The sequence below is a fragment of the Hyaena hyaena genome, unplaced genomic scaffold (assembly GCF_003009895.1).
Source record: "Hyaena hyaena isolate Hyena2069 unplaced genomic scaffold, ASM300989v1 scaffold_202, whole genome shotgun sequence".
NCBI classification, from domain to species: Eukaryota; Metazoa; Chordata; class Mammalia; order Carnivora; family Hyaenidae; genus Hyaena; species Hyaena hyaena.
The window spans coordinates 2,531,566-2,545,567 of NW_024080832.1; the positions used below are offsets into that span (position 1 = coordinate 2,531,566).

At 36.1% G+C, this 14,002-nt stretch overlaps 1 pseudogene; it reads right to left on the reverse strand.

Annotated features, from left to right (window-relative positions):
- Nucleotides 1-1,232: 1,232 nt before the first annotated feature.
- Nucleotides 1,233-1,834, reverse strand: LOC120238180 (annotated as a pseudogene).
- Nucleotides 1,835-14,002: the final 12,168 nt, after the last annotated feature.

Genomic DNA, 14,002 nt, shown 5'->3' on the forward strand with positions numbered 1-14,002 from the left:
TTCTCATTAGCTTTTGTCATCTGTGCAACCCATTCTGTGGGTTGTCTTTTCACTCTCTTGATAGTGTCTTTTGATGTACAGAAGTTAAAGTAGTCTAACTTATGTATTTTTTCTTTTGTTGCCTGTGCTGTTGATGTCATATTGAAGACATCATTGCCAAGTCCAAAGTCATGAAGATTTTATCTACTTTTCCTTTAATAGTTTTATAGTTTTAAATGTAATGTTTTTGCCATTTTAAATTAATTTGTGTATATGGTGTAACGTAGGGGTCCAACTTTCTTTTTTTGCATATGGATATCAAATTTTCACAGCACCATTTGTTGAAAAGACTATTCTTTTCACATTGAATGATCTTGGCAACTTCATCGAAAATTATTTTACCATATATGTGAGAGGTTACTTCTGGGCTTTCTGTTCTGTTTCATTGCTCTGTGGGTCTATCCTTATGCCAGTACCATACTGTTTAGGTTACTGTGGCTTTGTGATAAGAGTTTAAATCATAAAGTGTGAGTCCACCATCTTTGAAGGTGTTTTTAATATAAAAAATTGTATATCTTAGAAGCATTTGAAAAATCAACAAAACAGCTATAATTTTTTTTTCAATTAGAGTGGTATTAGCTAACAGAACAATTATTTCATATAAGTAGCTTTGGAGACAACTGAAGATGAAGAAACTACCATCCCCAATGTAACTAATTTGTGCTGTGCAATAACAGGAATCTGTGTTTTTTTTTAATGTTTTATTTATTTCTAGGAGAGAGAGAGAGAGACAGCGTGAGCAGGGGAGGGTCAGAGAGAGAGGGAGTCACAGATTCTGAAACAGGCTCCAGGCTCTGAGCTGGCAGTCAGCACAAAGCCTGACGCGGGGCTCAAACCGATGAACAGCGAGATCATGACCTAAGCGAAAGTCGGACGCTTAACCGACTAAACCACCCAGGCGCCCCAACAGGAATCTGTTTTAAAAGTCCTTGTCAATTTAAAACCCCTATACTATACCAGGCAAGGTTAGTGGCTACTGAAAATATCACCAGGACAGGGCTATCTAAAGACACATTCAGTAGTGTGTTAATTTATACCAAAGAAAAGACACTGTGCAGCTTAAAACTACATCTTACACAGCCTTACATTTCAATTTTTTTTTCTTTAAAAGGACTGAGTATTGTACAGGGGAGTTAAATGCTTGATAGGCCAAAACAAAAAACAAAAAACAAAAAAAACCCACTAGAACCGAGTTATTCATCACCATCATATTCTTCATCTTCATCTTCCTCATCCTCCTAATCTTCCTTTTTTTCTTGCTTTTTTCAGCCTCAATGACTCCCTTCTTTGCTGCACCAGGCTTTCCATTAGCTCAATATCCAGTAATATCTTTTTTATATTTTTCCTTCAGTTTGGCAGCCTTATTTTCATAAGACTGCTTGTCCTTTGCGACAATGTTATTCCAAATCTCTCCCAGTTTCTTTGCAACATCACCAATGGATAGACCAGGCTGTTCTCCTTTGGTTTTTGGGCAATACTCAGAACAAAACAAGAGGAAGGCCAAAGGAGGCCTCTTGGGTACATTGAGATCCGTGAGCTTCTTTTTTGTTTTCAATTTTTTTTGAATATAAATTTTCATTTCTCTTTCATAATGGGCCTTGTCTGCCTTTGCCACATCTTCAATTTTCCTTTCTCTTTAGTAGACATCATCTTCCACTTCTCTGAGCACTTCTTAGGAAACTGAGAAGCTGACTGAAACATCTATGTGCTTCTTCTTGTGCTTCTTTTGACGTTTGCATAGAGAATGCATATGATGACATTTTCTTCTCTGCTTCTTAGGATCTCCTCTGCACATGTTTAATTATTTTCCACAGTGAGGTACAGAATTGCCCACTGCTTGGCTGACTCTCACTTGCCCCTAAACTATCTCTATGGAGCTCATTGTACTGCAATGGTTATGAGAGTGAGAGCCAAACACAGCATCTTTGTTGTTTTTCAAGATTGTTTTAGTTACTTGGGATTTCTTGAAATTCACATAAACCTTAGGATGGCAATGATAATTTTTTCTTTTCATACTTTAAAAATACTATTCCTCTCTCATTTGGATTATACTATTTTAAGTGAGAAATATGCTACCATGCTTATATTTGTTCCACTTTAGACAATGTTGCTTTTTTTTCCCTCTGGATGCTTTTGAGATTTTTTAATCACTGGTTTTGAGAAATTTGATTATGTTTTGACTTAACATGGTCAATCTTTCCTAAGCTTCTTGAACATATGAGATATAGTTATACTAACTTTTAATGTCTTTGCTAATTCTATCATCTATGTCACCTCTGGTTACTTGCCAACTGATTGATTTTTCTCCTATTTGTGGGTCATATTTTCTTGCTTTTCTGAATGGTTGGTAACTTCCAATTGGATGTCAAACATTGTTAATTTCCTTTATTAGATGATAGATACTTTTGCATTCCATAGTTTTGAGATTTCTTATAAAACACAATTTCTTGGCAGGATTTGATCCTTTGGGGCATTATTTTTAGGATTATTAGGTAGAATCTAAAGCTATGTTTAGTGTAGAGCTAAATTCTCCCCACTACTAAAGTAAAACTGTTCTGAGTACTCTATCTGATGTCTCTTAAGTTGTGAGGTTTTCCACTTTGACTAATTAGAAACAAGAGCTATTCTTGATCCTGTGTGGATTCCACTGATTGTTCCTTCTAATCTTCTCAGGTGGTTTCTGCTCCAACCTTGGGTAGTTTCCTTATACATATTCACTGTTCAATGTTCAGCTGAAGACTTAAGGGGAATCTTCTGCAGATCTTCGGGATATTTTCTCCCTCTGTGCAGTTATTTCCTCTCTGAGACTTTGTAAACTCTAGCAACTTTTGGCTTCCCCAGATTCCTAGATTGATTTTATCCCCTCAGAGAGAGAAAGCTAGGTTCTTCCAGGGTTCCTGGTAACTTTCTCTAGGCAGTCAGCTTGGGTGATTGTAGGGCTTACTTACTTTGTTTTCTATCTCTCAGATATCATTGTCCTTCAATGTCTGATGCTGAATGTTTAAAAAAGTATTGCTTCATGTATTTTATTCAGGGTTTTTGTTGTTGTGGTTGTTGTTATTTCAAGCCCTTGTTACCCTTTCTTACTCAAAAGCACAAGTCTTTTGCTTAGATTTTGAATGAGATTTTATTGAATCCATATACCAATTTTGTGAGAATTTAAATCTCTTTGAATAGTAATTTTTTATTTTTTAATTAGTTAATTAATTTTTAAAGTTACATCCAAGTTAGTTAGCATATAGTGCAACAATGATTTCAAGAGTAGATTCCTTAATGCCCCTTACCCATTTATCCCTTCCTCCCTCCTACAAACCTCTCCAGCAACCCTCTGTTTATTCTCCATATTTAGGAATCTCTTATGTATTGTTCCCCCCAATTTTTATATTAGTTTTGCTTCCCTTCCCTTATGTTCATCTGTTTTATATCTTAAATTCCTCACATGAGTGAAGTTATATGATATTTGTCTTTCTCTGACTAATTTCAATAACATAATACCCTCTAGTTCCATCCATGTAGTTGCAAATGTCAAGATTTCATTCTTTTTTTATTGCTGAGTAATATTCCTGTGTGTGTGTGTGTGTGTGTGTGTGTGTGTGTGTGTGTGATATCTTCTTTATCCATTCATTCATTAATCAGTTGCTATTTGGCTCTTTCCATACTTTGGCTATTGTCAGTAGCACTGCTATAAACATTGGGGTGGATGTGCCCCTTCAAAAGAGCACACCTGTATTCCTTGGATAAATACCTAGTTGTGCAATTGCTGGGTTGCAGAGCAGTTCTATTTTTAATTTTTTGAGGGCTCTCTATAATGTTTTCCAAAGTGGTTGCACCAGTTTGCATCCCCATCACCAGTGCAAAAGAGATCCTCTTTCTTCGCATCCTCACCAACACCTATTGTTACCTGAGTTATTAATGTTAGCCAATCTGACAGGTGTGAGGTGGTATTCTAACTTCAATAATGGTTCAAATTCTTTATATTTCTCCATATACATGCTCAGAAAAACTCTCAAAATGATAAAATTATAGATATGGAGAATAGTTTAGCTATTGCCAGTGTTTAGAAACAGGAAAGAGACTGGAGAAAATGAATGAGTATGGCTATTTAGTATGGCTATAAATGGATAGGATGAGTGAAATCCTTATGGTGATACAACAGCCCTGTGCCGTGATTGAGCTGGTGGCTATATGAATTCACACATGTGATAAAATTGCATGGAACTAGATACACACACAAACATAAGTGCATGTAACACTGGTCATATCTGAATAAAATGGATTGTATCCATGGTAATTCCTTGGTTTTTACATGTACTATAATAAATTCAAACAATAGTGTTGGGAATGTAAAACGGTACAACCAATTGGAATTCAATTTGTCAGTGTCTTACAACTTCAACTTATATCTCTTCTATGAGGTAACAATTTCACTCGTATATTTACCCAAGCAACATGTAAAAAATATACAGCCAAAAAAAAAAAAAAAAAAGGTCGTACAACAAAGTTAAAGCAGAATTATTCATAAAGACCAAATACTAGAAATAACATAAATGTCTATCAATAGGTTAGTGGATATGCAATTTTCATATATTCACATGATGAAATAATACCAATAAAGGAAACAAATTTCTGGTAGATTCAACATCAAATAGCTATGATGAATGAAATTAGAGCAATATTTGCTTCATGGTAGAAGAGTGGATGGAAATGGGCATTAGAAAGCTTTCTGGGATGATCAAAATTCCATCCCTTTATTGGGTTGGTAAAGACAGAGTTGTATATATTTGTCAGAACTCAAAAATCTTGAACATTATTTTAGATGTAAGCTAAATCAATACAATTACATATTAACTTGTTATACATTTTATTGAAATCTTCCTACATCTTCAACTAAATAATGTCTGTTCAGTTCATAAGTACAGAGTAAATTAAAAAAAAAAAACTCATCACAGTGATACTGGTTTTATACATTTTACATTCTCTCAACTGTGATTGTATATGCTGAAATTCTATTATTTGACACATACAAGCCTTAAACTGTGTTCATTTCTAGTGAATTGAATTCTTTTTTTAAAAGTTTATTTATTTATTTTGAAGAGAAACAGAGACAGAAACAGAGAAAGAGAAAGCATGGGTGCATGAGTGAGGAAAGGGGCAGAAAGAGGGAGAAAGAGAATCCCAATCTGTCTGCACTGATAACACAGAGCCTGCCATGGCCTCCATCTCACAAACCATGAGATCATGACCTGAGCCAAAGTCAAGAGTTGCGTGCTTAACCAACTGAGCCACCCAGGGGCACCTATAATGAATTGAATTCTTAATATGTTTTGTTTCTATTTATCTTTCAAAATGCCTTTGCCTTAAAGATTATTTGTTCCATTTACTTAATAAAGTTATAACTGTTACTTTGGTATGGTTTAACCACTTGTAACTCTATATTACCTTTTCTTTAAATGATATAACCATGTGTATTCTTTTATTTTATAACTTTCTGCCTCTTCAGTCTTATGATGGTAATTATTAACATTATTCCAGGAGCTCATTTTTAAAATCCAATATAGATATGTTTGTCTTTTATCTGGGGATTTCAGTTAAATTACACTTAGTTTTTGTTACAATTTTCTTTTTTTAAGCTTTTCATACTTACTTTCTATTTTCCTACTGAATTTCTCATCATTATGTCCTTTTGTAATGTTCTAGTACACCCTTTCTCACTTGAGCTCCCACAAAAGAATTAGACCCTATAGAAAACTATTTGAGTGACTATTCTGTCAATTCTCAAAGGAACATAAATAACTGGTAACATTGTAGATATAAGGAGGAAGTTAATTCATTACATATAATATTTTAAGTCATGAGGGCTTAATTTTCTCTTAAAATTATGATTGAGAAAGGATGATGAAAGAAATAAATCTGACAAAAATATACAGTATCATAGATAACTATAATGGTTCAGATTTCAGAGATTATATGGATTCTCATATCAAATACTATAAGTCAAAATAGTTATGTATAGAAACATGTCCAAAGCCTTCATTGAAATCTTAGTAATAGATTAGTCTGGGAAAATAAAAACTATTATAGATCAGGGTTTCTCATCATGACTGGTCAAATCCCATGGTCTCTACCCACCAGATGCTTATAGCAATGCCCAGGATATAACAAACAAAAATATCAGTAGAATTGGTAAATGTCCCCTGATGAGCAAAATCACTTCCATTGAGAACAACCATTATAGTCAACTACTTCAAGGAGTTTGAATAAAAATGTAAAGATTGAATGGTTGAGTCAGTTGAGCTTCCAGCTCCTGATATCAACTCAGGTCATGATCTCATGGTAGTAGGATTAAGCCTTACATCAGGCTACATTCTGAGTGTGATGCCTGCTTAAGATTTTTCCTCTCTCTGTCCTTCTGTCCCTTTTGCTCTCTCTCTCTCTCTCTCAAAAATAAAAAAATATATTTGTTTTTAAAGTTATTTATTGGGGTGCCTGGGTGGCTCAGTTGGTTAAGCATCCGACTTCGGCTCAGGTCATGATCTCGCGGTTCGTGGGTTCGAGCTCCGCATCGGGCTCTGTGCTGACAGCTAGCTCAGAGCCTGGAGCCTGTTTCAGATTCTGTGACTCCCTCTCTCTCTGACCCTCCCCTGCTCACGCTGTCTCTCTCTCTCTTTAAAAAAAAAAAAAAGTTATTTATTTATTTATTTACTTATTTCTTTCTTTATTTATTTATTCTGAGAAAAAGGGAGCACAAGCAGAGGAGAGGCAGAGAGAGAAAAGGAGAGTATCCCAAGCAGGCTCCACACTGTCAGTGCAGAGCCTGATGTGGGGCTTGAAATTATGAACTGTGAGATCATAACCCGAGCCAAAACAAAGAGTCAGATGCTTAACCGACTGAGATACCCAGGTACCCTTAAAAAAAATAAAATTTTAAAAATGTAAAGACTGGATTAAAAACATGAGATGACATATGATTAGATCAGACACATTGCCATGTACCCCATTTTCTTTAACATAATTATGCAGTGCATTTTCTTTCTATAAGTGACTAGGTGATAAAATGTATGAAGACACCACATATAATGGACACTTAATTTTGCTTTTTCGGTTGATTTTGACTTTTACACAATAAATGTAATTTATTATTAATAATGTTGTGAACTGAGGACATTTATATGAGGAATGAATATTAGAGGGGAATTGGAAAAAAATTGAGAAGGATGTTAAGTTATAAAGCAAATTTTAAAGAGAAAATAATCTAAGGAAATAAAATTTTTAATCTAGAAAGGGAAAGAAAATTTGTAAGAAGTAGAATATTATTTTCACTGTGAAAGGAAATAAAATCAAAGGAAGCTGAATTTGTGATAGAAGGGCAGAATATTTAAGAATTTTCCACTAATGTCTGGCATTTTCACTATGTAAAAAGAGAAATTGTTATATGGATTACAAGGTTAAAATCTTGGAGACTGAATAATTTAAGGATATAAGTTTTGGAAAATGTTATTGAAGGTTTGAAAGAGATGCAGTGGGCAAAAAGGACACTGATAAATTACTTGACAAATTTTTTAAATGCCAAGTTGAAGCTTGGGCCCATGAGTTTATGAAGCACTAATCCTCCTCTACATTCCATAGAGTGTTGATGTGGGAGAAAACAAGTATATAATTGTTACTGGAGAAAAGTTACAAAGGATGTGATATTTGATTTTAAAATATAGGTTAGAAATCAAAGTGTTGGAGAATTTCAATGGGAGATGGCATTGGAGTAGTGAAGTATAAGGACCCCAAGTTCATCTCATCCCATTAACACAACAAGATAAAAATCAAATCATCCTAAATCAGAAGACTGACAGAATGAGTTCCACAATAAAGGGAGAGAAGAGGCTACATCAAAGAAGGTAGAAGAGATGGAGGTGTGGTTTAGTGGAGAAATGGATCACAGGTGCTGCAGAGGGGAGGGATACATGGTCACAGAGAAAGGCAAAAAAGAGTAGAGCACACAGGGGAATGAACAAGAATATTTCCCCAAAACCATTGGCTGGGAAAATAAAAGATGATGAATTTTGTGACTTCCTGTAGTCAAAGAGGCTTAAAGCCTGGAGTTTTAAAGGTCAGCAGGTTTAGCTGGGATGAAGCCCCAAGGGCACTGTGCTGCTCTTTGAGAGAAGGCAGGCAAACAATCCAGATACAGAAAGCATGGGAAGAGTGATTTGAAGAATTCCTGGGACACATAGAGGGGAGATTATTCTCTCTTCTTAGAACATGTCCCTGAGAGGCAGCATTAATGGAGATACCTCTCTAACAACAAAGGAGATGACTGGCACCACTTCCCTCCCTCAACCCTCAGCAATAACACAGAACCACCCACTGGAGGCAGCAGAGTACTGACACAAGTTGTTTAACTTGCTTACAAGTCCCACAAACCTGTGCTCTGCCAGTACTGCCCTTTTTCAGTCAGACTTGCTCAGTCCCAGTGTAACAGACTCTTTACCCATAATACCAGCAGAAACTCTTGCCCACATCACCTCTACCAAACATAGAGTTCTGCAGGACTTCAGTTCTACTGGAAGTAGCATTAAGTCACACTTAGCATTTGGCACACTCTGGCCAGGGACAAAACACTGCCCACTGCAGGAAGAAGAACCTCTGCAGAAAACTGGCCTGAAGGCAAGAACAGCGAAACACAACAGCAGAGCACACACACACCAGAGACAATCTGAAGTGCCGGGCCCTGGAAGCTATGTGACCTTTTCTTCATAAAGCCATTGCTCTCAGGAACAGAAAACATAACTGACTTTTTCTAATACAGAGACAAAGACAGAGACCTAGACAAAATGCCAAGACAGAGGAATTCAACCCAAATGAAAAGAACAAGATAAGGCCATGGCCAGAGCTCTAAGCTAAACAGATTTAAATAACATGCCTGATGGATAATTTAAAGCAATGATCATAAGGATAGTCACTTGGCTTGAGAAAAGAATGGAAGACTTCAGGGAGACTCTTACTACAGAAATAAAAGAGCTAACAAAGTATGAGTCAGAAATGAAGAATGCAATTACTGAGATTGGAAACAGGCTTGATGCATGCACAGGATGTCAGAAGAAACAGAGGAATGAATTAGTGATATAGAAGACGAAATAATGGAAAATAATGATGCTGAACAAAAAAAAAGAACTATGGAACATGAGAATAGACTTAGGAACTCAGTGATTCCATCAAATATAATAATTTTGTATTATAAGAGTCCCAAAAGAAGAAGAGAGAAAAGGGGGCAGAAAATTTATTTGAGGAAATAATAGCTGAAAACTCCCCTACTCTGGGGATGGAAAAAAAATTCAGATTTGGCGGCACAAAGAACTCCCATCAAAATCAACAAAAGCAGGCCAACAACAGGACATATTATGACTTGATTTGCAAAATATATTGATAAAGAAAAATCTTAAAAGCAGCAAGACAGGGGCGCCTGGGTGGCTTAGTCGGTTAAGCGTCCGACTTTCGCTTAGGTGATGATCTCACGGTCAGTGAGTTCGAGCCGCGCGTCGGGCTCTGTGCTGACTGCCAGCTCAGAGCCTGGAGCCTGTTTCAGTCTGTGACTCCCTCTCTCTCTGACCTTCTCCTGCTCACGCTGTCTCTCTCTCTCTCTCCTAGAAATAAAAACAAAACAAAACAAACAAACAAACAAAAACAAAAACAAAAACAAAACAAAAAAGCAGCAAGACAAAAGACGCCCTTAATTTACAAGAGAAGGCCAATAAGGCAAGCTGGAGATTTTTCTAAAGAAATTTGTATGAAACTAGAAAAGGCCCCAAATAGCCAAAAACAATCTTAAAAAAGAAAAGCAAAGCTGAAGCATCACGCTTCTAGTCTCCAATTTATATTACAAAGCTGTAGCAATCAAAACAGTATGATAGTGTCACAAAATATACACGTAGCTCAGTAGAACAGAATAAAAAACAGAAAATTACATGATCATTAATTTTCAACAAAGTAGAAAAGAATACCCAATGGGAAAAAATCTTTTCAAAAAATGGTATTGGCAAAATTGGACAGCCAAAGAATGGAAGTGGATGACTTTCTTACACTATAGACAAAATAAATTCAAAAGGAATTACAGACCTGGATGTAATACTTGAAAGCATAAAAATCCTGGAAGAGAGGATAGGCAGTAATTTCTCTGATATCAGCCAAAATAACTTTTTTTTCTAGATAAGTCTCCTGAAGCAAGGGAAACAAAAGCAAAAACAAACTATTTTCAAATTACTTCAAAATAAAACTTCTGCACAATGAAGGAAACAATCAACAAAACTAAAAGGCCACTTATAAAATGGCAGAAGATAATTGCCAATTCATAAATGATGAAGGGTTAGTGTCCAAAATCTATAAAGAGCTTGTACAAGGCAAATCCCTTTCCCCCAAAACCAAATTATTCAATTAAGAAAATAGGTAGAATGGGGCACCTAGGTGGCTCAGTTGGTTGAGCGTTGACTTTGGCTGAGGTCATGATCTCACAGTTTGTGGGTTCAAGCCCTGCATCACGCTCTGTGCTGACAGCTCAGAGCCTGGAGCCTGCTTTGGATTCTGCATCTCCCTCTGTCTCTCTGCCTCTCCTTCACTCACACTCTATCTCTCTCTAAAAAATAAATAAATATTAAAAAAAGAAAGAAAGAAAATAGGTAGAAGACATGAACAGACATTTCTCCAAAGAAGACATCCAGATGGCCAACAGACACATGACAAGATGCTTCTCATCACTTATCATCAGGGAAATGCAAATCAAAGGTACAATGAGATATCAGCTCCAATGTATCAGAATGACTAAAATAAAAACAACAACCACAACAACAAACATCAAGTTTTGGCTAAGATGTGGAGTGCTGGGAGCCACACTGATCTCGCTGGATGACAGTCACAGAGAGGAAATGGTAGCATTTGCACAACTCCTGCCATGAGAAACAAAAAACTGGTATCTCCTTCTGCTACTACTGGCTCATGTTGGAAATGAGGCTGCTGGTATTGACCAGGCCTCACAATATTCCAGATCAGACCAATATTCCCCACACAGATGGCTCAGAAGGAAAGGCTTGTCCCTGCCTTTTCCAAAGAGATTTCAGATGAAAACATTGTGGATGATTGTTAAAAGACTCTTCCTAAGGGCCTTGCAGATCCAAGACTTACATAATAAAGGGGGCTTGAGTCTAGCCCTGAGACAGAGCCTAATTTAGAGTTAAGGGCAGATATCCACCCCCACCCAATTGTTTCTTCTTGGAATACTGGCCGCCCCCACCCCACCCCAAGGCATTTTTATCAAGTATTTGGAGTGATTTATTCTGGCCTTGAATATGCTGATTGCTCCCTGTGGAGGAACCTATTGAGGAACTTCTTCTTTTGTGATTATGGGAGCAGAGGTGTCTCCTGAAAGACCTGTTTGACCCCTGCTCACTGAGAAGTAACCTCACCCTTTTATGCTAAAACCATTGTCTGATATGCTAAAGATACCTTCTTCCCCATAGGATAAGCATCTAAATCACCTATCTCACTATTGATAAAGGTTATGCAGAAGTCTTCTACAAATCTATGTTCTGGAAAATTCTTACATATCAAAGAAGTTTGTTATCAGAAATCATTGTCTAAGGCAAATGCCACTTCTGTGCCATCCCCCAAACACTTATAAAAAAGTTGAACCCCAGTCAGGGCAGAGATGCCTGCCTGATGACCAGAAAGACTCTCGGGCCTCTCTCATCCCTCCCTCGCAGACACTGTCCATCCTTCAGGGACCCCTGGACCCCGGCTGGAGCCGGTCTCTGACAGTGGAGAAAGAGGAATCCTCTCGCACTGTTCTTGGGAACACAAACTGGTGTAGCCACTGGAGAAAAACGTATGGAGTTTCCTCAAAAGGTTATAAATAAAAGTACCTTATGATCCAGTAATCACAGTACTGGTATTTACCCTCCCCCCCAAAAAAAATACAAAAACACTAATTCAAAGGGATACATGTACCCCTATGTTTATAGCTGCATTATTTACAATAACCAAACTATTGAGGTAGCCCAAGTGTCCATTGACTGATGAATGGATAAAGCAAATGGGTTTCTCTCTCTCTCTCTCTCTACACACACACACACACACACACACACACAGTGGAGTACTATTCAGCCATAGAAATAATGAAATCTTGTCACTTGCAATGACATGGATAGAACTAGAGAGTATAATGTTAAGCCAAATAAATCAATCAGAGAAAGATAAATACCATTTGATTTCACCCCTATGAGGAATTTAAGAAACAAAAACAAATGAGCAAAAGGCAAAGAGAAAGAGAGATAGAGAGAGAGGAAGAGAGCAAGAAACAGACTCTTAACTATAAGAGAACAAACAGATGGCTACCAGCGAGGATGTGGGGTATAGCAAGGTAAAATAGATGAACAGAATTAGAGTGCATTTGTCATGATGAGTACTGGGTGATGGATGGAATTGTTGAATCACTATTTTGTACACCTAAAACTAATATAACATTGTGTGTTAACTGTATTGGAATTAAAATGAAAATTAAAAAAACGAAAGATATCACTTGTTCTGGATTGGAAGAATTGATATTGTTAAAATTTTCATATCATCCAATGCTGTCCATATTCAATATAATCTCTATCAAAATCCTAATGGCATTTTTCACAGAAATAGAAAAATAACTCTCAATTTTGTATGGAACCACACAAGACCCCACATCTGTCAAAGCAATCTTCAAGGCAATCATGAGAAATAAGAACAATGCTGGAGTCATCACACTTCATGATTTCAAACTGTACTACAAAGCTATAGTAATCTAAGCAACATGATACTGGCATAAAAATAGAAATAATGGAACAGAATAAGGAGCTCAGAAATAAACCCCTGCATTTACAAGATCAGACTAGATAGGCCGCGTTCAGAGTGGTATGGCCTTAGACAACCCCTGCATTTACAGTCAACTAATATTTGACAAAGGATCCAAGAAACTCAATGGGAAAACATAATCTTTTCAATAAATGGTATAGAGGAAACTGGATAACCATATGCAGAAAAATGAAATCAAACTCCTTTTTTACACAATTCATAAAAATTAACTTGACATGGATCAAAAACTAAATAAAAGCTAAAACTGTAAAATTTCTAGAAGAAAATATAGGTGAAAATATCTTTGGCATTGGTCATGGCAACAATTTTTGGATACGATATACAAAGCACCAGCATCAAAAGAAAAAATAAAAATCAAACTTCTGCACAAGAACAACAACAACAACAAAAAAAAAAATAGAAAGTAAGCTTATAAAATAGGAGAAAATATTTGCAAACTGTGTCTTGGATAAGGAATTCATATCCAAAATAAATAAAGAATTCATATCTGTCAAAATTTTCAAAATTAAAAAAAACAAGCAATCCAATAAAAAAAATGGACAAAGGAACTGAATAGACATTTTCAAAGAAGACATCCAATTAACCTACAGTGCATTAAAAAGATGTTTAGTGTTACTAATCATCGGGAAAATGCAAATCAAAACTACAATTAGGTATCACCTCACACCTGTTAATACATTTGTCATCAAAATGATAAGCTATAACAAGTGTCAAGGATGGTGGAGAATAAGACGCCCTTGTGTATTTTTGATAGGAATGTAAACTGGAACAGCCACTATGCAAAGAGTGTGAAGCTTTTTCAAAAATTAAAAATAAAACTACCATATGATTAAGTAACCCCACTTCTGAGTATATAAAGGAAATAAAAACAGGATATTGAAGATTATATATATATATAATATATATACATATTATATATAATATATATATTCCATTTATTGAATGGATTATTGAAGCATTTATTGAAGCAGTATTCACAATAGCCAAGATATGGAAACAATCTAAGATTTTTATGAATATTATTCAGCCATAAGATAAAAGGAAATCCTGCCTTTTACAACAACACAGGTGGACATTGAAG